This window comes from Bubalus kerabau, chromosome 2, assembly GCF_029407905.1.
Source record: "Bubalus kerabau isolate K-KA32 ecotype Philippines breed swamp buffalo chromosome 2, PCC_UOA_SB_1v2, whole genome shotgun sequence".
NCBI classification, from domain to species: domain Eukaryota; kingdom Metazoa; phylum Chordata; class Mammalia; order Artiodactyla; family Bovidae; genus Bubalus; species Bubalus kerabau.
In genome coordinates this window covers 17,730,303-17,758,208 of record NC_073625.1, presented here as the reverse complement: position 1 = coordinate 17,758,208, position 27,906 = coordinate 17,730,303, and the positions used below count along the sequence as shown (strand labels likewise).

Below are 27,906 nucleotides of genomic sequence, written 5' to 3'. Positions count from 1 at the left end.
ACTGCTCTTATTGAAATGTATCTTCCACTTTAGCTGTAGAGCTTTTCCTTGTTGAAGCATGTAGTTTTCTTGCTCAACAACTCTGACATTCAGGTAAATGGAAAGAAAATGGGTATGGGAGTTGTGTGTTCATAATGCCACGTTGCCACCCTGAGATCTATGCAGATAATCCACTTGGAAGGCTTGGAGCCCCGGTGGAATACATGTAAGCTTCCTGCGGTGATTTATGCAGCGCCTGCTACAGCTGCTTGGACCTTGGCAGGCATTTTCTCTGCTGCCAGTGCGATCGAGGGCTAATTTCCCAAAGATCAATGACTAAGGGAGGATTTCAGAGGTTATCCTCTTTATCCAATTTCCTGTGGCCTAATGAGATGGCTGAAACCTGTTTGGAATCTTTCTGATTAGAAACTCTATTGAGAGTCAATAAAGAATATGACATTCATAAATCTAAATGAGAGGAGACTTGGCTGCCTACATGGTGATTCATGCTATCATCCTTTCCCCTGCCCCTGGCCGTGTGTGCTGTGGATGGCCAACTGGAGACAAGGTCAGATTGGAACCAAAAGTCTTGAAAGGACTTGATTCCTTCTTCACCATTTTTTTTGTCAGTTGAATTGAGTTTTGATTCAATTTAATTGCAGTTCAGTGCAAACAAAAATTATTAAGTGATTTTTATATTTTCCAATTCAGAAAAAAGAAACATTAAAAAAATTACTATAATATGTGGTGAGGATCATATTATAGATCTGACCAGTAAAAGGTTATGATAATATCTAATATTTATTGAGTAATTATTGAGTAATTACAATTTGTCAGGCACTGTGCCAAGCCTTTCACGCACATTATTTTCTTTAATCCTAACAAATTTATGAGTTAGATCCTATTGTTATTTTATAGATGAGGAAACTGAGAGCTAGATAAATTCAGAAATTTCACATGTTAATGGAATTCTTACTTAACCCCATATCCCCCTCTAGCTGTCACCTCATTTTTTTCCCCTCCTAGTTAATTTCTTGAAAAATATCTACATTTATCATCTCTATTCTTTTTTAATTTTTTGGAGTATAGTTGCTTTACAATGTTGTATTAGTTTCTACTATACAGCAAAGTGAATCAGCTATACATATACATATATGCCCTCTTTTTTGGATTTCCTTCCCATTTAGGTCACCGCAGAGCACTGAGTAGAGTTCCCTGTGGTATACAGTAGGTTCTCATTAGTTATCTATTTCTGCATAGTAGTGTGTATATGGAGAAGGCAATGGCACCCCACTCCAGTACTCTTGCCTGGAAAATGCCATGGACGGAGGAGCCTGGTAGGATGCAGTCCATGGGGTCGTGAAGAGTCGGACACGACTGAGTGACTTCACTTTCACTTTTCACTTTCATGCATTGGAGAAGGAAATGGCAACCCACTCCGGTGTTCTTGCCTGGAGAATCCCAGGGACGGGGGAGCCTGGTGGGCTGCCGTCTATGGGGTCGCACAGAGTCGGACACGACTGAAGCGACTTAGCAGCAGCAGCAGTGTGTATATGTCAGTCCCAACTTCCCAATCCATTTCACTGCTCCTTCCTTCCTTGGTTTCCATCCATTTTTTCTCTGTTTCTCTATTTCTGCTTTGCAGATAAGTTCATCTATAATATTTTTCTAGATTTCCACATATATATCGTCTCTTATTCTTTACCTTCTCTTTGGTCTTTAACCCATTCATACAGGTATCTGCCACTACCATGGAAATGAAATCATTAACAAGGTCATCAATTTCCTGTGTACTGCCTTTATGTCACTGGATTTCTTAGCAGCCATTGCCATGATTAACCACTCCCTCCTTAAAATAATACCCTCCTTTACTTCCCATCTTGTCCATCAGGGCCATTATAACAGAATACCACAGACCAGGTCATTTACAAAAAAAATAGAAATTTATTTCTCACAGTTCTCGAGGCTGCAAGTCCAAGATCAAGGTGCCAGCATGGCTGGTTGAGGGCACTCATACTGGTCACAGACATCTCGTTATGTCCTCACATGATGAAAAGAGTGAGGGAGCTCTGTGAGGTCTCTGTTATAAAATAACATTAGTCCCATTCATGATGGTTCCACCCTTATGACTAAAGTCCCTCTCAATGGCCCCTCTCCTGATACCCTTGCATTGGGCATTAGAATTTTAACCTAGATATTTTGGAGAGATACAAACATTCAGACCATGCTATTTCTTATGTCATAGTCACCTGAGTTGCCTCTGAAATCATTAGTGGTTCCTTTCCACTTGATAATAACGCTTCTTATGCCTAACTTCTGCTATTGGAGCATTTTACTTTGATTTCTGATGCGTCCGCTCTTGCCTTTAGTCTTCTGCCCTGGGACATCTTCTGTCAGGGGTTCTAAACCTTATTGGTACAATGTACTTCTGTGGCCAGCAGTGGATTTGTGTTTTCACATGTATAAAACACCTTGGATATTTTGATTTATCCCAACTTAGTTCATACAAACATGACATTGTTTTCTAGTCTGTTTAGTTTTTCCTCCAGTCTTTTCCATCGTCAGTCCCATTGCTTAGGAAAACTAGAAATCATCTGTGATTCCTCCTTTATTCTCACATACACATCTTACCCTGTCCATTAGCATATCTTGGCTATTCTGACTTCACTATCTCAAACTTTTCACTTTGTCTTCTCTCCATTTGTCACCCTCCCACCGTCCTCCAGGAGGTACATAATGGATGTTCAGTGACTAGATGAAGGTTTGGAGTGGGGACATAAATAGCATGGATCTTGAGGGTGCTCTTCGTAGACTTTGGGAAAGACTGGAGCTCGGGTAAAGACAGTCTAAATTGGGAAGGAAGAGGATGAATATTAAAGATAATTGCCCACAGTGGAAAATACAGATGAGGCGTTGAAAGTTACCAATGAATGCTATTAGTGTGACCGAGGTTCCTTAAGTTATCTCCAAAAGGTTTCTGTGTCTTTTTATATAGCCTTTGGATTTGTGTTTCATGGCATCCTTTGGAGACACTGAATCTTATTATTTGGGGGCAAACTTAGGGGTGAGAAGTGGGAACAAAACTGGTAGGACGACTTTTTCCTAGATTCAGTTGACCACAAAACAGCTTTCTATAGCCATTTCTCTCTCAGAGACTGGGAAAACAAAACAGGTTGGTAAGAATCAATCAGTTTCATCATGTGGCAGCTAGAACAGCTCAGTCAGGGTCCCCTCCAGCAGCTCCTTCATTTTTGAACTGAGGCTAGAGTCAACCAGCTAACTTCTTAGTATTCTATATCATTCTGAGTTTGTAGGGTTTTTTTTTTTCCCTTTTGTTTTGTCCGCCTCCACACCCCATTTAAATGGGAATAATCCATATCATCCTGTGTAAGCCAAACCCTAAATCACATAATGTTTTCTCTCCTTGTGGTATTTGCCTTCCACATCGTGGTTACTCCAGAGGAAGCAAAGGCAGGCTGTGTTTTCTAAGCCCTGGACATGTTGGTCTTCCTAAGGTGAGTATGGCATTTTAAATAACTGACCAGAAAAGAAACAGAACTATGAGGAAATAACACTGTGCAAATCACTTTCCAAAGGGACTTAAATTGAAAGTACTTCGAATCTGAGTCATGGAAAATAACAGTGATTAGGGTAATGAGGTACCATGGATTCACTGACAGTTCATCCTCTTATTAACATCACGGTAATATTTTGCTCATTTGTCAGGTCGAAGGGATTGTTTGAGGATGTCGCAGTTCCCGTCTTCCTCCGTTCCTCATGATAGTTGGGGAAAATAACTGTCAAAACAAAAAGGGTCCAGACTGAAATGCATTGGAGGCTGACTTTTCCCTTGAGATGGTGTGTTTGCCTTCTGTACTTCATCCATGCTTTGAGTTTGGGTATCTGTTCTTTGAAGCCTCGTCATCTTGCCTTCTGAGGGTTTCCTTTGCACCTGAACGATCGTCCGTCAGGCAGAAGTCAGGGGTGGTTCAGCTGTATGGTGTGTTGCAGGGCCAGATAGAGACAGAGCACCACTTGGGGCCACATGAGCTGGAGCAGCCTACAGAGCATTATTGGGCAGGGAGCCAAAGAGGTGATTCCAGCTCCAGGGGGGCAAAAACAAAACAAAACACACACAAAACACAGTGACTCTGAGATTGCAGCTCCCCCCCCCTTTGCGGGACTGATTCATACGGCAGCATTGACATTGAGTCTCAGGAGAACTGTTCTCTTGCTAGGCGCGCTAAAAATATCCAAATGCAGATTTATAATGACAGGAGCTGATAAATTTGCTGGGGAAATGCAAGCGGTGTCATTGTCGTGCTGGAGACCTGTTCTGATAAATTGATGAGGGGAAAGAAATTGCCAAACATGGTGTAGACCCGTGGTGCCTGTTCCCCTGGGATGCTGAATGAAATGGGCATGTTTTCCTTGGCATCCAAGTGCCCCTTTTCAAACACAGTAGGAAGTGGAAGGCAGGAGAGGAAAAAGAAATGTAGAAAACAGAGAGCATCTTTTTGATCAAAAGAATGACAGGACGTAAAACCAAATCTTATCTCCTGTAAAATATTTTTGCTCTTTCTGTTAAGAAAGGAACTCTTTAAAATAATCTTTGGCCAAGATAAAAATTCACTTGAATATCCATGCATTTCAGGGGCGACCTGGGGTTCAAGCAGGATCTATTAATTGGGGGTGGTTCAATAAAAAACAGACAGTTGATGCATTTTCTCTGGGGCTTCAGAGTCAAAGCTTTTATTGCTGTCCCTTTTAGGTTGATCAGTGGATTCTCAGAAGGAGTACTGCAGGATGTCCCCTCCACACCACCTGGGATGAAATGATGTGGCATGAGCTTCAACTTTAATTTGCTCAACATCCCTTGGGCATCTAGCAGAAGTCAAGTCTCATGACTGGCATTTTCAAATATGAGGGAGCCGCCGTGTACTAATAATGGGGCAGATGTACATGTAATGAACTCATTATAAATCAAATCATAAACATAATCATTGGCACATGAGCAGTTACAATGAGAAATAAACAGAAGATAGGCTTCTGCTGAGAAAAGACCAGGAAGTCTTTGCAATGCAAGCAGCAGAATCTGTGCCTGAGATGATACAATGAACAGTCACTGTGTAATAAGAGAGGAGTGTTTTTATCAGACTGAGAGGGTTTTCTTTATCAGCATGGCACCGAGGTGAAAATGAAGGTATTAGTCACTCAGTCGTGTTCAACTCTTTGTGACCCCATGGACTGTGGCCCGCCAGGCTCCTCTGTCCATGGGATTCTCCAGGCAAGAATACTGGAGTGGGTTGCAATTTCCTTCTCCAGGGGATCTTCCCAACCCAGAGATCAAACCTGGTCTCCCACATTACAGGCAGATTCTTTACCATCTGAGCCACCAGAGAAGCTTCCCCTGACCCTGAGGTAGGAAAACTACTGCCTGCATTGGGGACTTAACAAGATTATTTCAAGGGTTTAAATAATTTTTTTTCCTTGCTTGGTTTTTTAGCTTTGCCAAACAACTTGCAAACAACTGCTACATTTGCTATAATTATTTTAGATCATTAACTCTGAAAATTACTGTTTGTATTATTTCCTACCTCGGCCTTGTGCCCATTGTGAGCTGGCATCTGATAAACAGGTGGATGGTACTGGCCTGGAGGTTTGCCCTTGTCAAACACTTGACCCAGACCAAAAAAATGTCATAGTTGCCTTCACAAGAGAAGCCTCATAGACGTAAGTCTCAGTAATGATGTTCTAATGATCTAATATGCCATGTTGTCATCTGTCAATTTATGAAATCATGAAGCAAATGCAAATAGGATTGTCACTGTCTCCTTGAATGAAGAATGAAGACTGGAATTTTAATTTTATGCGGCATTTACTCAAGACAACTCTATACATTTGACAATGTTGAGGTCTTTCCTTCTCCTGGTCTTACCTAAACTCACTTTCATCTAGATCAGGCAATAATTTGCAGGTTTTGGTCTTCAATTTCAGTAGCAAGCAATCCCCTCAAATCCACAGAAAACAAAGAGTTTATATCTTACAATTCTATAGGATATGAAGTATACAAAGATTTCATGTTGTTGTTAAAAAATAATGTCGCATAGACATGCATGTGGGAGTATGTAAAGGAAGAGGGGAGATGTATGCCTTTTATTTTGAATGTATCACCAAGTGGATTAATGGATGGATAGGGTGATAATGTTATAAAGCAAGTATAGTACAATGTTCACAGTAGAATTGAGATGTGGGAACATGGGTATGGATTATACAACTATTTTAACTTCATGGAATGTTTGACATTTTTGTAATATTGGGGGGGCAGATAAGATAGCAGAGACCAAAATTGGTAGAGGTATTTGGATAAACATTAGGTGACTGAAAATGAAGATAAATTTTTCTGACTTACTAAAACACAGACATAAGTAAATAGCTGCATCTCTGAGCCGATATAGTCTTTCTTCACCATTAGTATATGAATCTGTCAGATAAGAAAAAAAGGGCATTTTGGGGAAAGTCTAGGTCAGTAAGAGCTCAATCTTTTGTCCACTCAGCAATATATAAATGGATATTTTGAAGTTATTTTGCATTGTAAAATGCCTGAAGTCTTCACAGGTAAGGCAGTTTCTGCCTTCTCAGTCATTTCCACATATACTGAATATTTCATATACTCTAACCATGGTGCTTGGCATTGGGGCTTCCGAGAGGAAGTGCTTCAGAAAGGTTAGTATCAAGAAATAGATAAAGATAATAAGTAATGCGATAAAGTGAATGGAGGTCTTAAAGTGCTTTGAGTTGCTGGACTTAGGAACTCTGTGATCTTGGGGTCTTGGGCAGGTTACCTAACTTCTTTGTGCCTTAGTGTTTTCATCTGTAAAATTTGGCAAATAAAAACTGTTAACCCATTGTCTGTTAAATAGCAAGATTTAATGAAGGGTCACTAATATCTTTCACCTAGAGAGGAAGAAAAAGTGGCAAATCAAAAAATAAATTAACCCATCAATAGCCATAAAAATCTTACAGAGACCCTTGGTGATTCAGTTAAAGAATCTGCCTGCAATGCAGGTAGACCTGGGTTAGATCCCTGGGTCAGGAGGATCCCCTTGAAAAGGGAATGACTATTCCACTCCAGTATTCTTGCCTGAAGAATTCCATGGACAGAGGAGCCTGGTGGGCTACAGCCCATGGGGTCCCAAAGAGTCAGACACGACTGAGAAACTGACACTTTCACTTTTTCTACAGTCATAAGATTTGCTTGACAGCTGCCTTTCTCTCCTGCCCTCTGCCCCTACTGTGGTCCTAGTACAGTTCTAGCATCATTGTCTTGGAGCTGAAACAGAGCTTGCCACGAATTTGGGACAGCTTCTCCTCCTCACATTTAGAGATGAGGAGACTGAGATGGATTGAAAGCAGTGACTTAGCTAGTCCATGGCAAGTGAGGAACACGTAGGGTAATAAAGCTTCGACTGCAGAGAGAGGTAGAAGGAAAGACATTCCCTGGGAAATATGTTAGCATTTCTCAGGAAGTAAGGGAGAAAATACTCAGGTATATGCTCATGTGGTTAGAAGAGAATGTGTTTAGGGGTATCTAAGTGCTGCAGTCCATGGGGTCACAAAGAGTTGCACATGACTGGCCGACTGAACAACAAGAACAAAGGTAATGCACGAGAAGATTCCCAAGAAGGACGTGCTGCAGAATGTTGCACCCCCCACTCCTGAGTTAAACTGTCTGAATGGCTTGGTTGAATCTTGCCATGTGGGTGACTGCCCCATTAATTAAATTATTCTAATGACTTCTCTTTTTTTGTTGTTTAGTTGCTAAGTCATGTCCAGCTCTTTGTGACCTCATGGACTGTAACCCGCCAGGCTCCTCCGTCTATGGGATTTCCCAGGCAAGAATACTGGAGTGGGTTGCCATTTCCTTCTCCAGGGGATCTTCCCGACCCAAAGATTAAACCTTCATCTCTTGCATTGCAGGTGGATAATTTACCACTGAGCCACAGGTTGGCTTTAACTATAGATCGATATCTACAATTTATACAGGCTGTATCTTTTAGCCCCACCTAGGTTTATGTGGAATTAGAAACAGCAAAGATGGCTTCCCTCTTTTTGCAAATAGCACGAGTATTCTAGAAATTTCTTTCTCTGTGTATCTTGTTGGATCTGTGGGGCATAGCACATTTTCCCTGACAAGACAGAGGTGGCCTCTAGGGATTTGAAGATTCACAGCTTGGAACTAAGGTTCAAACACTCTGCGAGTTCTGTATATTGGAGTCAGTGGCCCGTATTTCGGGCTCAAGAACTTTGATGGGATAGCTCAAGTCAGAGGTAAGATGGAGGTTCTTCTATTAGTGGAAGCTATTTCTTATCACAGAGGAGAGGGGGAAAGGGAATATGAGACACAGCAAGTGAGTAAGAGGAGAGAGAAAAGGAAAGGAGGAGACAGAAAATGAATGGAAAGGATAGAAGAAAAAGATGAATAAAAACTGATGATGGGATTTTTTAGCAGAAAAATTTGACTTATTGGGCCCTTGACACTATTAAATTTTATAAAAATAAATGTCACAACATAAAGGGTTGAGCCAAATTAACGTAAAATAAACTAGGCAAAGCTCAGCGAAAGAAAGAGGGTTTCTCTGAAGCAACAGTGTAGAGAAACACATACGGTTATTTATGGTATGCAATTCAGATCCTTCTGTACTTTATTTGAGAAACTGGTATAAATAGAAGAGTATATACACAGGTCTAGAAAGCTTGCTAGGGTCTGTTTTCTAAGAGAGAAGAAAAGAAAAAGAAAAGTCAGAGCCATGCTCTACTTGGGAACTTATTGATGTTTGCTCTGTTGAGCAGATTAAAAAGAACTATTGGTGAGCAAGTGAGGTCTTGTGAGAGTTGGGGGCAGAAGCACAGCCTATGGAGTCATCTAGGCTGTGTGAGCTTTGGAGGGAATGGGGTCTCACAAGGAAGTCAGGGAGCCCTTGCAAGTCTGGGAAGTAAATGACACTCCTGTTCTTGCTGTCTTTTCTCAGCCTCAACTAGTCAAGAAGCAGGAAGCTACTTAAAGAATGTCTTTAAATGCTCAACCCCGGACACATCTGTAGCTGCCTCCTGTACCATACCCATCATTGGTGTAATTTTGAAAATGTGTACATGTGTGCTCAGTCGTGTCCAACTCTTTGCAACCTCATGCCCGCCAGACTCCCCTGTCCATAGGATTCTCCAGGCAAGAAGGCTGGAGTGGGTTGCCATTTCCTCCTCCAGGGAATCTTCCTGATCCAGGGATCGAACCAGGTCTCCTGTGTCTCCCACATTAGCTGGCAGATTCTTTACCAGTAAGCTACCTGGGAAGCCTAATTATGAAAATCAAATTCCTTACTAACTGAATGAGCTGATAAAATGGACTGTACTTATGGTTTGCCCAATGCAGCATTTTAAGAGAGAATCAATGCTGTCAGTGGGATGCAACGTGACTATGGAGACACCAGATTACTTAATAACTGAATTGCTTAATAACAGAAGAAAGGGAAGAAGAAGCTGACTTTCCATGAGAATCTTCTGTATGGCAGGCACTGTGCTCTATGGGTATTATTTAATTTAATCCTCACCACAGCCCTTCAAAGTAACATAGTGATGATGGTGATTCTTTTAAGCGAGAGAGCAGGGATTTGAACCCACACCTGTATGGCTTCAGTTCCCTTTCTTTTTCTATTACCTATGCTGTGCGCCTTCTGGCTCATGACTGTTCAATTATTAGGAGGATGAAAGATGTAAAATAAACTGACATTCAGACCAGCATACTTTGTTCTGCATTAACTGCTGTGACGGAAACTATTGGCTAAAATGAGGTATGGAGAATAAGCATGAATTTTGATTGTTCAGTTCCCTGATGAGAACCAGCCAAACCATATTATTTCTACCAGGAAGAAATGGAGGAAAAAAAAAAAAAGAGAAATCTAGGTTTGGGGGAATATTGGCTGCAGGTTAAGGCAAATTTAGATGTTGAAAGAGATTGGGAGTTGCCAGATTTGTCAAATGCCAAGATGTTTTCTTGTGGGGAAAAAAAAATGTTGGGAACTCACAGTTAGAAAATTATGAGTCTTACACTGGCCAATTGACATCCATGGGTTTTTTTTTTTTTTTTGGCATGTTTTGCAAGGGAGTCCCTGAGAGGAGGTGAAATGAGATCTAGAGGCAATTTTTAGTGTAAGACACACATACCCATGTGTTAACCTTCTGTCACATGGTCACCTTCTTGCCAGATCTTATGACTCAAAGATAAGAGCCAACCAAATATGATTCACAGTGCCACAGCTCCTTCACTTCCCTAATTTGCCTTTTTTTTTTCTTCAAGTGGTTTTTATATCCCTAGTTAGTCTATTACCCAGAGAAGGCAATGGCACCCCACTCCAGGACTCTTGCTTGGAAAATCCCATGGATGGAGGAGCCTGGTAGGCTGCAGTCCATGGGGTAGCTAGAGTCAGACACGACTGAGCGACTTCACTTTCACTTTTCACTTTCATGCATTGGAGAAGGAAATGGCAACCCACTCCAGTGTTCTTGCCTGGAGAATCCCAGGGACAGGGGAGCCTGGTGGGCTGCCGTCTATGGGGTCACAGAGTCGGACACGACTGAAGTGACTTAGCAGCAGCAGCAGTCTATTACCACCATACTCCACTCTACCCAACTTGTCTTAAATCTTAGAGGCAAGAACATTGGGAGCAGAGATTTCCCTCATGGTCTGGCAGTTAAGATTTTACCTTCCAGGGCAAGGGCCATGGGTTCGATCCCTGGTTGGGCAGCTAAGATCCTACATGCCTTGTGGCCAAAAAACCAAAACATAAAACAGAAGCAATATTTTAACAAGTTCAGTAAAGACTTTTAAAATGGTCCACATCAAAATAAAAAACTTATAAAAGAATAGAAAGAGTAGCCACTGAGCAATAGAAGAACAATTCAATAGTATGTGTAATTTATAAATATTATAAATAATTTTACTTATACAGTATTAAAATTTATATAATTTTTTGTATTTTGTTTAAATATACAAAATTAATTTTCTGGTAGCCACATTTCAAAATGTAATGTATCAATTTATCATTTCAGTATATAATTAGCATAAGTTATTAGTGACACTTCTACCATATTCTTTTTTTTTAATTTATTTTTAATTGGAGGATAATTGCTTTACAATATTGTGTTGGTTTCTGCTGTACAGCAGTGTGAATCAGCTCTGTGTTCACATATATCCCCATAAGTCTCCCTCCCACCCACTCCTCACCCCTGTAGGTTATCACAGAGCACTGAGCTGAGCTCCCTGTGTTATACAGCAGCTTCACACTAGCCATCTATTTGACACATGGAGAAGGCAATGGCACCCCACTCCAGCACTCTTGCCTGGAAAATCCCATGGATGGAGGAGCCTGGTAGGCTGCAGTCCATGGGGTCGCTAGAGTCGGACACGACTGAGCGACTTCACTTTGACTTTTCCCTTTCATGCACTGGAGAAGGAAATGGCAACCCACTCCAGTGTTCTTGCCTGGAGAATCCCAGGGACGAGGAAGCCTGGTGGGCTGCCGTCTGTGGGGTCGCACAGAGTCAGACACGACTGAAGCAACTTAGCAGCAGCAGTGTATATATATCAGTCTTACTCTTCACAAACCAGTCCAGTTCAGCTAAGCCACATTTCAAGTATGCAATAGACACATCTGATTAGCAGTTCTGTTGGACAGTGCAGGTCTACACCAGGGAAGTATTCACTCGCTGTTCATTGAATGCATTCTATATTTTCCATTACCCCATCTATCTACCTGTAGAGGGAGAACACCATTTCCATTCCATCAGAGAACTTGAGGGAATCTGGAGAGGAATGTGCGACATGATGATCTCAGAGAGGACATTTACGTGGTATTTAATTGAAGGGAACTGCCTCCTCTTTTTGTCAAGAGGAATTACATCATTATCAGCTCTGTAAATATTACATCATTTACAACCTGTGTACCCAGCAATAGACACTATCTATCTATATCCCTAAGTACCTGTCAAATTGGCTCACATCCCAGAAGACAATACACTGAAACTTCTGATTAAAGATAATAGGTAAATGAAATGAACATCCAATAAAAACAAGTTTGTGTATTTAAACAGAACTAAAAGGCTGGATGGCATCGCTGACTCGATGGACGTGAGTCTCAATGAACTCCGGGAGTTGGTGATGGACAGGGAGGCCTGGCGTGCTGAGATTCATGGAGTCGCAAAGAGTTGGACACGACTGAGCAACTGATCTGATCTGATCTGAAAAGGCTAAACTTAGAATGTAAGAGAAAATAGGAGTAAAGCTGTTCATGAAAGCAGTCAATTCAGTTGATATTTTGTTATTTTCCTGACTTTCTCTAACTTAAAGGAAAAAAAAAATGTGTGATACCCCCACATCCTGCCCAGGCACATGCCTTAGCATAAGAGAGCTCAGTTCTTCCCATTCCTTTTTCTTTCTCTGACTATTACATTTTAAAATGTATCAGTTGTTGCTGGGCTACAGCTACAGAGAAGTGTACTTGGCAAAGGAGAGAGAAGCGGGTGTAGGATTTTAGTGATTCAACCTATGTAGCGAGGATGCTATGCTACTGCCCTGAATGGACAGTCTTGTGTGGCAGGAAGCTTCCTAAGGCATTCGCTTGAGCCAAGCGTCTTGGTGGAAGTCTGTGCAGGAGAGTGGCATGAGCCTTAGCTTTGGGAAAATATGCTTAATTGTTATATATGTGAAGTCTGTGAATGCTCTAGGACAGCCCCATAGAGAAGTTAGGAGAAGTTAATACAAAAATCCAGGTCATTTCCTGTGGACCCACGATATCATCAAGTTTTCACTCTATAGCTCCTGGATGCATTTATCAAGATTCCTTTAGGAAACTAAACAGAGTTAGAACTAGCCGGACTGTTCTCTGGGTTTGTTATTGTGGATGCTTAGTTCCCTGCAACAAAAATAAGGTGCGGAACAATAGACTTCCTGTCTGGCAGCTGTGTTCAGACCCCGCTTCTACACCTTAGCTGTTCCGTAACTTTAGGAAATCACTCAGTCTCTCTGAATCTTATTTTGTTTGTATCTGTTAGATGTAAACACCAGCTCTCAGCTTTGCTGTGAGGAGGAAATGAAGGCATTTATCTAATTTGTCTGGGACAGGGCCTGGTGAATGCCAGTTGCTTAGTAAACACTGGCTTGTGCCTTTGCTTTTTATGTCTCTAAGAGCTTCGTGTTGCTTCTGTGTTCCTGTGACCCTGCTTTTCGAGAAGTTCTGCAGCCTACAGACTGGATTTAATTTAACATTCTCTATCCTCTTCTTAATTTTGTATTAAATAATATACAGTTAATCTGTTAGAAATCAAAAGCTATCAGTCAGGGACTTCCCTGGCAGTCCAGTAATTAAGACTCAGTGCTTCCAGTACAGGGGGCACAGTTTCGATCCCCGGTCAGGGAACTAACATACCACATACGTGTGGTGCACCCTCCACCCCCCGCCAAAAAAAAAGCTGTCAGTCAAATTTCTAAAATGTCGTTAAAACGAATACCTAGTAAGTACTTACTCTATTTCAGTGCCAGACTCTGGAAACACAACAGTGAATTATTACAATAGCTATTGCCCTAAAGGAGCCTTCCATTAGTCTTGCCTGTGAATCAAAGTTACCAGGCCAAGTCAAGTGAGCCTTGTGTTGCAGAGTTGGGAGAGGTTCAGAATCCCAGGAGAACACAGATTAGCCCCTGGCCCTGTGTTGATGGCTTAAAGAAGAACACTTTTAACCATATTTAGTTGTAGTAATTTCAGTAGTTACAGTTAATCTAGGGCTTCCCTGGTAGCTCAGCTGGTAAAGAATCCGCCTGCAATGCAGGAGACCCCGGTCAGGAAGATTCCTGGGTCAGGAAGATCCCCTGGAGAAGGGATAGGCTACGCACTTCAGTATTCAAGGGTTTCCCTGGTGGCTCAGACAGTAAAGAATCTGCCTGCAATGTGGGAGACCCAGGTTCAGTCCCTGGGTTGGGAAGATTCCCTGGAGGAGGGCATGGCAACCCACTCCACTAGTCTTGCCTGAAGAATCCCCAGGGACAGAGGAACCTAGTGGACTACAGTCCACGGGGCCACAAAGAATCGGGCACGACTGAGCGACAAAGCACAACACATAGTTAATCTATGCAGCCATATCCAGATAGATTCATGATTATCTTTAAGCTTTTGGGAAATATTGACAATAGCTTCCTGGTCCCAAGTGACACTTTGAAAAAATCCAGGAAGGCAGAGATTCCAGTTGGGCAGCTACCACTTTAGATTATTTATGATACAGGTTTTTGGGAAGGGAGAATGACATAATCAGATCTGCCTTGGAAACCAGTCTGAAGTTGCAGTGTTGCAGACTAATTCAAGTGAAAAATCATATGAGATTTGAAATAAAGCATGACTGAGAATGATGAGGAAGGTATGGATTCGGCAGGATTACTGATGACAGGTTAGAGGAGGATGTCATAGAGAAGAAATCTGTGCTACCCTGATCCATTACCTCTTACTGTCTACTTTGAACACTTATGGGGGCTGTTGTGCGTTTATTCCGGGCTATTTTTTATGAAGTTGGGGTTCTTCTCTGACAGTTGCTGAAGCCATGGGAACAGATGAGTTCACCATGGAGACAAAGGAGTTCTCAAGAATGAGAAGAGGATTTAGAAGAAGACACTCGGGGATGTTACCATTTCTTCCAGTTTCTTTGAATTGCCTGCAGTCTTGAGCCAGTTGTTGATGGAAAGCTCTTCCCTCTAATAAAGCTTGATCATCAAACCTGGGAGCTTATTTTATTCTGCTCTTTTGAGTCATGTTAGACTCCACAATAATTAACTTTATTTTCTCCAAATCTTGTATCTCTTGTGACCTTCCTCAGTGATTTTGGTTTCTAGAAATTTACTTTTGATAGCTCATTCATTGTCAAAGTATTGATAATTTTAGAGTAATATGTGTGTGTGTGCCAGCTCAGTCATGTCTGACTTTGCAACCTCATGAACTGTAGCCCACCAGGCGCCTCTGATCATGGAATTCTCCAGGCAAGAATACTGGAGTGTATTGCCATTCCCTTCTCCAGGAGGTCTTCCCAACCCAGGGATCGAACCCAAGCCTCCTGCATTGTAGGTGGGTTCTTTACCATGTGAGCCACCAGGGAAGCCCCTCTAGGCAAGGGTGTATGTCTAAAATCACACTTAGACACTTTTACAGTATGACTTAATAAACTTTATAAGAGAATGGTGATTCTCTTCTCAGGCACTTGTAATTTATTTTACTTCAATTCCTACTTATTTGTCTTCAATTTGCTTTAACTGTTTCTAGTTAGTAGATTTGTAATGGTGTCTCTCAGTGCAATTTAGTGATGACTTCTAGTCCTTGAAAAAAATTTTTTTCATAGTTTAAAGAAACAAGACTTGAGATGGTTTGTGTGGGTTTGGGTTTAAATTAAAAGAAGCATCATTTACTCAGTAGCAAAGTCTAGTACATTTAAATTGGGTGAGACAGGCAGGTTTCATTCTGGAAATCACTGTAAATCAATGTATAGAGCATAAAACATCCATCCACTATTTTCTTGCTGCTCCTTTCTGAAGGGTTTGGAAGATTGAAAGAGAATCCAAATCATTGTAGGTAGGACATATTGGATCCTAGAAAAAAATTTAAAGAAATGTGTTTTTTGCATATCAATACTTAAAACTTTACCCTCAATTTAAAGACATTTGTTTTTACATTATTAAGAAGACATTTGTCTCTATATTATTAAGAAGAAATGCATTTACTTAACTAAAAAGTGAATTAAGGTGCTGCCCTTCACTTTGAAAATTTAAAGTAAATGCTTATTTGAATATTTACAAAAGTGGTATCTTGCTTATTTACAAAAACAGTTTGTGTAATGTCAACTGAAAATGTGCAGCCTAAAATCTGAGAATTACGTTTAATTTGGAGCGTTACTGAGGAGTGTTGTCTGGGAAGGCAGCCTCTTAGTGCTGAGAGACTGTTCCAAAGAGGTAAGGAAGGAGCGAGGATATATAGGAATTTTGTGTTGAAAACATGTAATCCAGCATCAGAGGATTACTGCTAGTCACCCTGGAACAGACATATCAGTTGAATGGTTTTAGTTCCTATCTATGTGTGGGAAGATGCAAGAGTCTGGACGCATTGAAACGCCTCCTTTGATACTCATCTTAACTATCTAGGGCCAGTACCCTATTTTCCTCCATCTTGAATCCCCTCAGGGAGTACCATTGCATGCTGTAGTGGCTACTCCTTTGTTGGCTTGATGACAAGCAATGTTCTTTGTTTACTGAAATGGAGAGCAATGTGTTTTTTGTCCACAGTAGACTACGCATAGTCTAAAAGAAAGAGGGTTCTATTACTTCTTCAGTAAGGTAATGATCTCATCTTTTCAGCCCATGGAGTGTATAAATATAAATTGATCATAATATATAAGAAGTACAAATAGATATATTCAGGGAATATGGGATGCCATGGGGTGGCTTAACTGTAGAGAATCCTCCTACAACGTAGATGACATGGGTTAAATCCCTGGGTCAGGAAGATCCCCTGGAGAGGGAAATGCAGACCCACTCCAATAGTCTCCACTCCAATATTCCAATATTCCAAATGCAGACTCACTCCAATACTGCAGTCCATGGGGTCCCAAAGTAGTCTAACTGGATTGAGCAACTAAACGACGATGTATTCAGGGAATGCCATGGTTAGGAGCGTGAGTTTAGAGTCTTGGCTCTTCCATCTACTAACAGTGTGACCTTGGGCAAGTTACTGACTTTTTTGAGCCTCCCTTTTCTTATCAGTTCAATGGCATCTGTAATAGTACTTCCCTCTCAAAGCTTCAAGGAGCAGTACATGAGATTTTTGTTTAGTTGCTAAGTCATGTCCCACTCTTTGTGACCCTGTGGACTGTGGTACGCCAGGCCTCCCTGTCCTTCACTGTCTCCCAGAATTTGCTAACTCATGTCCTTTGGTTCAGTGATGCCATCCAACCATATTATCCTCTGTCACCCCCTTCTCCTCCTGCCCTCAGTCTTGCCCAGCAGAGTGAGGGAGAGCCAGTGTGTGTTGGCTTCCTTGGGAATCTCTCTTACTCAGAGCAACATGAAGGATGCTTTTCTTGACAGTCAGGGAATATCCTTGCTCTTCCAACTGAGATTTGAATACGGTAAAGGAAATGAAACATAAAGGGAAAATTAGGAGCTCTGAGAGTCTAAGATTTAAAAACAATTAAAAGGATGATTTCTTTCACTTTCACTTGTGCAAATGGCCAAATCTTTTGAGAGGCACAGTAACCAATCTAGCACAAACATAACAATATATGAAGTTTGAAAAGTGCTGCAATTAAACTTATGAAGGAAATATATATAGCTCCACTAATATTATATCATGTTGAAATTTATTTTCATATCCTTTGTCCAACCCTCTTTCATTCCAGTGGGATGTTATAGAGGCATTGCTCAGAAGCACTCAACTTCAGCATATATTTTTGGAATGTTTAAAAGAAAGTCCCAAAGCTGGTTACTAAGAGGTTTGGAAAGTCATATTCATTTTCAGACCCCATAGGGATAGCTGTCAGAAAGGAAATAAATGACTTGTAATTTTCCAATAGTAATAGTTATGGGATTATCAAGGTTTGGTGAAGAGCTCTTACTTTCTAACCTTGCAAATTATTCTCATTAGTTAATAAATTAATTTTTTTTTTTTTTTATCAAGAGGTACTCAGTGATGGTTTGAAAAATCACTGAAGGGGGAAAGTGGAGGGAATTGAAGCTTAGAATAAATGACCTTTAAGCAACCTTATAACTGAAATTTCTGTATTTTCAAGAATTATTTTCAGTGTTATTTATCGTCCAAATCTAATCCCTTGTCTGGGAAACCAATTCGGATTAAAGGAAATTTCAAAAATACTCAAGCAATCAATATCTAATTCATTTAAGTCCTGTTTCTTCCCAGGCCTGCTGGGTATAAGCCTGGCATTGCTGCCATTTCTCTTATATTCATGCATTTTGGGAAAGGTGCCATCTTTTTAGATCTATTTTCTCCCTGCAGCTTGGAAGCTGTGTCTATATAAAAAGACGTGACATACTAGGCCTAGCGTATTAAAACCTTTTCTGAGGAAATCAATATCTCTTTGGGAAGTTTCATTTATATTTAAAGGAGAAAAGAGACAAGAGTATAAATGGGTATAACATATCATGTAGACAGTGAAGGATGCAGAAAATGATTGGGAAGTGACTACTTGTTCTAATATTCCCAAGCATCTTATTAGTTGGCTTGGAGAGATGTTTTAGATCTCCAACTGAATCCATTCTCTGTTTCCCTACATGAAGAAAAAAATTCTGTGATGTGTTTTTCTGATATTGGTTGTAGTTGTCTACCATTGATGTGAAAATTCCAGTTGTGGCCAATGACGACAAAATCAGAGGCTGTAACTAGAAGCTTTACAGGCTGTATCAATAAGTCAGTAGATTTTTTTAGCAAATGTACAAATGCATCCTTGATTTCATTATCCTCATATCCTAATCAACAAAATAGATCAGCTAAATTATTTTGTTCTACAACTTCAAGTGAATAAATTATGCTTTTGTATTATTATGTTTTAAATTTCACTAGTTTGAATATCTGATTTTTAAAATTCTGGATTTCCATAGAATCAATTTACACCTCTAAGTACAAATAAGGTATTAACAGATTGTGAGCCAATAAAACCAATAATTATTGCATAACCTAAATTAACTTGTGGTATATAAGGTACCTTAATATTCCCACATGTGTTTGTTGAGTTTAGTTGCTAAGTCATGTCCGACTCTTCACAACCCCATTGACTGTAGCCCATCATGTTCTTCTGTCTATGGGATTTCCCAGGCAAGAATAATGGAGTGGGTTGCCATTTATTTCTCCAGGGGATCTTCCTGACCCAGGGATTAAATCCAGGTCTCCTGAATTGCAGGCAGATTCTTTACCATCTGGGTCACCAGGAAAGTCACATATATGGTGGTTTTCGAAATCTATATAAGGTGAGCCAGTTTTTATTTATGATAATTGTATGTTACCTCTGTTCTTTTTGCTAAAGAAATTATTTATTTCATCCTCAAAGGTGTGACAGTTGACTCCTTTCAGTTTGACAAAACAATCATACACTTTGTAGTTTCATTTTCCAGTCATGAAACTCGAGAAAATGAAAGTTTATTCTTTTATGGTACTTAATCAGAGGTCTGCTATCTGCATTTTTGCAAACCATAACCTGCCACCAAAACTGGAGGAGGTCATTGGCTGAGAGAGCTTAGCACTAGGATTATTTCTTTAACTGATCTCTAGGTCAGATGTGTCATTTAACAGATGAGTTGTCTGAGCAAGTTGAGTTCAGATTGATATCTGTAGATAAAGTTGACCTCTAATAATGGGTAGGAAATGCGTTGGAGGAAACTGAGAATTTTCAAACTAACTTATTCTCTTACCTACACATAGATGGCTGGCTGGGATGTTACCTTTCCAGTGAGCATTAGGTGCCATGTGGAACCCCGGACTTCTGGCATGAACCAGGATACATCAGACTGGGAGCTGTCTATCTTTCTAACCCACATGGGCACTGGACTGGTGTTCATCATGGCAAAGCACTGGAAACACAGCTAAAAACAGAGAAGAAATTTTAATGAGGATGCTAAAATATGATACACAGTGTCTGTGAAAATGGAAAACAGATATCAGTAAGGATTCTGTATACATCGTGAATGCCTTTGAAGACATGAGAAGGTGTCCGTCAGTCAGAGAGATGATGAGAGATGAAGTAGACATCTTTGAAGATACAGGCAAACCACCATTATCAGCAACATTTGTTATAAAGAGAAAGGACTCTCGATTTTTTCCATTGGATCTTAGTTCTATTCTAAACTGAGTCTTTTAGTCTCAGTAGAGTAATTTTCAAGAGTATTGTTGGACCCAGTCCCTTTGATGACTAGAGGCACAATCGTAGACAGATGGTGCTGAGAACTTTAGAGGTTAGTTTATTCTCTTAACACTATGAAGTTTGTACTGATAGTATTTTGATTTATCAGGGAAGGAACCAGCCACATGGAAGTTTTTCTGTGGGACTCTAGGAAGGAAACGGGGATGACAGAGGATGAGATGGCTGGATGGCATCACTGACTCAATGGATGTGAGTCTGAGTGAACTCCGGGAGTTGGTGATGGACAGGGAGGCCTGGCGTGCTGTGATTCATGGGGTCGCAAAGAGTCGGACACAACTGAGCGACTGAACTGAACTAGGAAGGACAAACTTTAAATAAGAAAGTAAACATTCCTACCCAAATCATCTGACTTCAAGGCTCATGGTGATGAACATGATCCTCTGCTGGGCAGATTGTGAAAGCTTTGACTATGACGCATTTGAATAAAGCAGAGCTGAAGCTGGAACAACCAAAAAAATGCACCAGATAAAAAAGCTTTATCATTAGGGCCAAAGTATAGGATCAGACTGGACCCAGTGGTGGAGTACTAGAGCTAAGTTTTTGTTTTAAAGATTTTTTAACATGGACCATTTAAAAAATCTTTATTGAATTTGTTACAGTATTGCTTCTGTTTTATGTTTTATTTATTTTGGCATGAGGCATGTGGGATATAGCTCCCTGAAAGTGAGTTGCTCGGTCATGTCTGACTCTGTGCCACCCCATGGACTTTACAGTCCATGGAATTCTCCAGGCCAGAATACTGGAGGGGGTAGCCATTCCCTTCTCCAGGGGATCTTCCCAGTCCAGGGATTGAACCCAGGTCTCCCACATTGCAGGTAGATTCTTTACCAGTTGAGTTGCCAGGGAAGCCCTCTAAGTTCCCTGACCAGGGGTCAGATCTGCACCCCCTGCATTGGAAGGCTGATTCTTAATCCCTGAACCACCAGGGAAACCCCTTAGAGCTGCATTTTTGACCAACAGCTTGTTGTCTTTCCTGGCCACAGACAGAACTGGTTCTAAAGAATGGTGAATGGCTGGATATCCTCTGAGGCAAAGGGCTCATAACTAAAAGGAGAATTAGTAGAAAAATACAAATGTCTAAAAAATTCAGACCTAGTACTGAGTAGGCACTCGATAAAATGTATGTGAGTAAATCAGTGAGACTGTTTCACCTTGTCAATGAGATATCATTCTGAAAATGTTTTTGGTAAAAGATGTTTGTTGGAAGAATAATCAGACTCTACATTGTTCCAAGGAAGATGTTTTTGTCTGTATTTTTCTGTCTATTCAAGAGTGGAAAAGAGGCTTGCTTTTTACTCTATGCTCTTTTTGAACTGTTGCATTAAAAAAGATTCATGTCCATATTTTATCTTTAAAAAACATAATAGAAGAGAAAGATTCTTTGCTTTTTGTAACTTTGCCTGTGCTTTCTGAAACTTACCTACATTGTAACATACAGGAATTTAGGGACCTACACCAGAAAGATTCAGGGGGCTACTCATCTTTCCTAGACTTGCTTTTGTATTCTGGGGCCATAATCTAGCAGAGGCATCAAGATTAGAGGCATATTTATCATTGTTGTTAAAACTGTCTACAGGATAACTGCACAGGACTTTTCTAGTTCAAGGGCCCTTACATGAAGGCATTTAATAGCCCAAATTCAAGAAGAGATTCCCCATTTCTGAAGGCTGCATGTTAGGCTGGTCTATAGCTTTGTCCCATTATTTGAAGTTGTGCCTCCTGGTGTTTGAAATATTTCTCCTATTATTCATTATTATAGTTTCCTCACTGCAATTCACTGCATAGTGCTTCTTAAGGGAGTTGCTTAATACATTTCAATCTTAGAAGCTAACTCTGAATTGCGTTTTCCCACTGATATCTCTGGTACATTCTGGATCTAGGAAAGGTAACCTGTGTCTATTATACTGAAGTCACATAGGGGGACTGTCATTAGTAGGAGGGAGTTGAGTAAATGTTGATGCTGAAGAAGATTCCTGCAATATTTGAACACAACTGCAGTCCATTCCCAATTCTCAATGGTTGTTTTTATAGACCATGAAATCATAGCTAAAGTCAACTCCGTTTCTGCCCTAATGGAGAGGAACAGTGGCACAAATACTCCTAAACCATAGATAATTCCAATGTATTTATACTTAGCATTTGAACACTTTTTATGATGATTTTCACAGCACATTGCCCTGCTAATTATGTTTTGTTTTAGATAATATTAAAATTAACTTGTGTTCAGTGATTATGTGCTATCTGATAGAGAGGAGTCTCAGGGGTATGTTGGCGAATCAGGCTGGGGAAGACACTCAGCACTTTACAGAAAGAAAGGCTGAACAGTTCAAAGCTTAAGGAAATACGCATGATCTGAGTAGTTGACATGGTTGTAGGACCTCAGTTGCACGAAACTATTTTTCCTTCCTTCCTTTCCCCTTCTGCTTCCTCCCCTTACTCCTCCTCCCCTCCCTCCCTTCTTTTCTTGGAAGCATTGAAAGTAACTCAAAGAAGAGGAAACAACTAAATATTAGGCTGGCTAAAAAGTTCATTCGGGTTTTTCTGTAAGATGTTATGGGAAAATCTAAAGGAACTTTTGGGCCAACCCGATACATTAGTGCTAGGCCTCGGATACTGAGGCCTACCAAGGTCTGGGGAGTCTCAGCCAGTGGAGTTAGGAGCAGTCTGGGCCATCGAATACCAACAGGCAGGACTGAAAGCAAGGCAGTGGGTCAAAGTCAAGTAGCAAGGACAGAGTCCTTGGTAAGTAGTTTCCAGAGATTCAAGCAAGGCACTTGGTAAAGTCTTAGCATGTGATCAGGCATGCACAGTTCCATAAAAACTAGACGTAAGATGCAGAAGACACAGGAGCCAGCCAGATGTTGTGTAGAGTGACACAGAGTGGCAGTAAGAAGGCAGTGGTACCATAGAGACAAGATTACACTCAAGCGCAGAAGCCACCAGTGAGTGGGGCCTCCAGTCCCCCACCCCTAGCAGAACCAATCAGAGCCAAAGAGAAAATATTTACCAAAGTAAATGGTCCACCACATCTTGGATTGAAGATAATGTCCAAAGCACCTGAGTGCCGTTTTTAAGGCACTGGTCACAGTTGTTCAAATAAAGCTGCAAACGCTCCCCGGAAACATCAGTGTGAGAAGGTTGAAGGAGAATGAACGTGCTTGTACAGCCTGTCCCAGCTCCAGTACAGGCTCAGCTTTCAAGGTAAATTGTCCCCAGTGCTGCAAACAAGACTGGATCTACTCCCTGGATTCTTCAAGATTCCTTTTCCAACACTGGCTAGAGGAGAGCCATAACCTTCCCTTTCCTTGTTTTCCTCCAGCCCAGCTAAGACAAGGAGTTTCACATTTTTCAACAAGTAACAAAAAAAGAAACAAAAATAAGGAAAGTAAGATGGATGAAAATAGTATGCATGTCAAATATAAGGTAACTCGGGGTTAGGTTTTTGTGGGCTGACACTGATGAATTATCATTGGCTGTCGGGAGTACCATATTGTGGAGGGTTCAGCTGCTGAGAATGTCATCATTGATCTGCCAAACACCTGCCGGCGGTGAAGGAAAGGGGAGCATTGACAAATCAGCTTTCTACTTGCTGATGAATCGGCTTCATATTTGCCACCCTTCACCTTATTCCCAAAAAGCCAGTATAAACTAAAGATCACTTTGTTTTTGTTGGCTTTATTATGTCATTAGTGTTAGAGTGTACTCTCCACAAGGGTATCTCTGTCTTCTTCAATGGTGTCTAGAACAGGACATGAGATATGATATTCCGACTCCTGGGGTGTTTGCCTGACTTCCTGCTTTCATTTAATGGATCCTGTCTCAAAAATTGCAGGTACCCTTGTATTATACTTGGGCTTTCCTTCTGGCTCAGCTGGTAAAAAATCCACCTGCAATGCGGGAGACCTGGGTTCAATCCCTGGGTTGGGAAGATCCCCTGGAGAAGGGAAGGGCTACCCACTCCAGTATTCTGGCCTGGAGAATTCCATGGACTGTGTAGTTCATGGGGTCGCAAAGAGTCGGACACGATTGAGCGACTTTCACTTTCATTTTGTATTATACTAGAGGAAGAGGCTTCTTGAATTTGGTAAACCCAGGAAGAATCAGCATTTCCTTTTTATCTGTCTGTAAAGCAGTATCAAGTTGGGCTGTTGGGAAGGAAGAACTTTTTCTTTACCTTCTAGGTGCTCTGGCGGGTCTATGAATTAAATTGACACGAAACAGATCTATGGGAGAAAATCACACAAAAGGTGAATAACATGGATCCATTGGAGAGACCCAGGAAGACTGAGTTAACTCACTAAACAGGCCCAAGCCCTCACCTTAAATACCATGTTCAGCTCAAGACAAAAGAGGATGTTGTGGGGTGTGGTTTGGGACTTCAACGGCGAGGAGGGCAATTCACAAGGAGTTGGAAAAGCTGATGTTTGGTAAATAAATATTTGCTGGACCTGCAGAGACAGTGGGGCCCAGAGAGGACGCTGATCTCTAGGGGTTTCCCCCACCACACCTGGTCCATATTCTTTTCCAATGTTGGTGCTGATAGCTCTATGCTGAGAACAGGCTCTTTTCTCTTAGGCGGTTAGGGGGAGGTCAGAATTTCTGAGTTTTGGGGGCCTTGATTGTTTTCAGCTTGAGCTAATCCATATGCCAAAGAGTTGTGCTGGGGTGACAAACTGGGTTTTAGTTTAAGGAATGCCTTTTGTTCAGCCAGCTGGCATACAATGTGGTAATTGACACAAGAGAGGCTTTTCTCCAAGGCAGCAAAAGGCATTACCAACGACAGGGCTTATCCTGTGACTACAGTAAGTCCTCCAGGTACTAACAAGTCCATTCCAAGAGTCCAGTGTGTTAGGTAGTCAATGAACACAATTAGCTATATAGCACTATAAGAGGTTTATAACATGTTTCACACAGAAAACAGACAAGAAACAACTGTAAAAAATAAAGAAAACGCAAGGCTCTAGGTGCACAGGTTTCAGTCGTTGTGGCGTGAAGGCTCAGCCGTTGTGGCTCATGGGCCCTAAAGTGTGCAGGTCTCAGTAGCTGAGGTGCACAGGCTGAGTTGCTCTGTGGTGTGTGGGATTTTCCCAGACCAGGGATTGAACCTGTGTCTCTTGCGTTGGCAGGCAGATTCTTATCCACTGTACCACTAGGGAAGTCCAAGAAAACATTTTGAATCTTACAGCATGGTACCTTGGAAAGCGTAGCAGTACAGTAGAACAGCTTCATAATAGTGCCAGCTACATCACCGCTGCTTTTATGCTCTCCTCCAGACATCCTGGGCTTGAAATAGATACCGTACTACTCTACTCTATACAGTAATGTACAGTAAAGTTCATGAGAGCATAGCCATTTGTAGGGGATGCACACATGTGACAGTGTACCCCAGACACTTGAAGTAACTTACGTGATCGGACATGCGAACACATATTCACCTCTTTGAAAGTTCACAATTTGAAGGTTTGTATGTAGGGGATTTAACTGTATAACATCACCTGTGTTGGGGGGCGGTGACATGTGCTCTGGGCACCTCCCCCCGCCCTTAACCCTCGCAGTGCTGCAGCCCCACCAGAGAGTCAGTTACAGTCCTTCCTAGTTCCTGTGCAGAAAGCATTTTCCATGTTGTCTGTTTACCCATGTGGCATTCCTTCCATCTGTCAACTTTCAGTTTGTTTTTCTGTAAATTAACTTTTTATAGCACATGAAAAAACTGTTGAGTTTCTTCTCAAACCTACAGTAGTTTTTACTTAGATTATGGGAAAACCTCAGGAAACACTAAATTCTAAGAATTGAATACCAGCATTCTCTTGGGGTCATTTTCTAAAGCGATAAAAGCCTTTTTATTCATGGTGTTTCACTTTTCAGAGGAACTTGGAGCTTTTGATCACGGTGAAGCATTCATAACCATGCCAGGCTGCTTTGAGGGAGAGGTTTACTGTTGGTACATTAGCAAATCCTGGAATGTTTGAAGCTGATGATCTCAAAAGGGCCCCGTCTAATATATATTTTACCAAATACTACCTTTCCTCTCCTCTGCTTTGGTTGGATCTAGGCAAGAAGGATGGAAGCTCAGTTTATAAGACCCAATGAATGCTTGGACTTCCTAGGCGGTACTAGTGGTAAGAACCTGCCTACCAGTGCAGAAGACCAAAGAGACATGGGTTGGATCCCTGGGTTGGGAAGATCCCCTGGAGGAGGGCATGGCCATCCACTCCAGTATTCTTGCCTGGAAAATCCCATGCACAGAAGAGCCTGGCGGGCTACAGTTCCTGGGGTCACAAAGAGTCAGACATGAAATGACTTAGCAAGCAGGCAGTGAATACTTACCCACTACGTATACACACCCTCCTATACCTATGAATCTGTTCTGCTTCTTTCTCTCCTCTGCTCCACCTTATTACAGAGGGAATCCTAGTTTCTTTTTTTTCTCTTAAGTTACTCATTTCAGAAAAAATCAATAAAGCAACCAAAAAATTCTCTGTCAAGAATTAGGACATCTCTTCAATTTCTGCCAGTTTTTTTTTTAAAAGAACATGTGTGTATATACACTTGTGAGTGTGTGAGAGGCAGGGTAGTGGTGGTGGTGTTGGGCGAGGATCAGTCAGGCAAAACGTTCCTGGCATTACTCCCACTTTATTGTTGTAAAACTGAGGTCTGGACGGGTGAACTGCTTCCATCTGTACTAGTCTGTGATGCACTGATTTGTTTCCTTTAATGAAACATGAATAAAATAATTGACAGCTAAAGCAGATATACGTTGACTTTGAAAAATAGGGGTTTGGACTGTGTGGGTCCACTTTCATGTGGATTCGTTCAGGAGTAAATACTGTGGAACTCCAGGATCGTCCTTGGCTGGTTGACTCTGCAGATGTGTAACCTCTGATACAGAGGAACCGTGTGTGTGGAGCACTGACCTAAGTTACACTTGCTCCTTGACCCTACTGTGTTGTTCAAGGGTCAAGTGTATAGCAATTTCATCTTGGGGCTAATAATAGTGTACCTTGAGTGGCTGTCAAGCATTTCATTCAAACTTTCATTATTTTACTGCCCTGGCTATAAAAAAATATGATCTGACCTATTTCCTAGTGAAGAAATTAATTCATCTTCCACAGTGTTCTGAAAATACACACTTCTCAGTAAATCCACATACAGCTAATGACCATTTTCAGAATATGATGGAGAAGGGCTACTCTTAGCCCTTAGCATTTTGAATTTCCAAATGCCAGTTACTTAAATGGTTTCCACGTCTTCCTCCCTCTCAATTCCTCTTACCCTGCAGACATGGCTGCATGCATGCACTTTGTCGTGTCCGACTCTGTGACCCCGTGGACTATAGTCCACCAGGTTCCTCCATCCGTGGGATTTCCCAGGCAAGAATACTGGAGTGGGTTGCCATTTCCTCCTCCAAGAGGTCTTCCAGACCCAGGGGTCAAACCTGCATCTCCTGAATCTCTTGCATTGGCAGGTGAATCCTTTACCACTGAGCTACCTAGGAAACCCCAGACATGGCTACCTTCTCCTTCCCTGGGCTACAAAGAAAGGATCAACAAACTTTTAATACTATAGATGAACCTGGCAGTCATGTCAAAGTTAAGATCGGGTGGGAGGAAGAGTTCTGGCAGGAAGTCTGGGCAGGGTGGCGGTCCTGAAGGAAGGTTCTCAGGTCCCTACAACAGCCATCAGGATTGGGCATGAACACAAGTCATATGAACTTTCCCCAGCATATTTAGTTCAACTCTTAGTTTCCTCAGCGTTATTTTTCCTTTGGCGCTGCATCAGACCACTCACCTGGCTTATTCCTCCCCACTGCTTTGAGGGACCCTTGAGCTGCTTTTCTGCTGTCCTGCCTGGCCACTCCATGTGAATCATGGAGACAGTCATTCGGTTCAACATCCTTCCCAAATGCAGGGAGCA

At 41.4% G+C, this 27,906-nt stretch overlaps 1 long non-coding RNA gene across 1 annotated transcript; it reads right to left on the bottom strand.

The window, feature by feature from the left end:
- Positions 1-15,446: 15,446 nt before the first annotated feature.
- On the bottom strand, positions 15,447-23,433 carry LOC129643055 (uncharacterized). Its single transcript, XR_008710036.1, has 3 exons — positions 23,000-23,433; positions 19,484-19,654; positions 15,447-15,658 (listed from the first exon to the last, which is right to left on the bottom strand). It is a non-coding gene; the product is annotated as an uncharacterized LOC129643055 (long non-coding RNA).
- Positions 23,434-27,906: the final 4,473 nt, after the last annotated feature.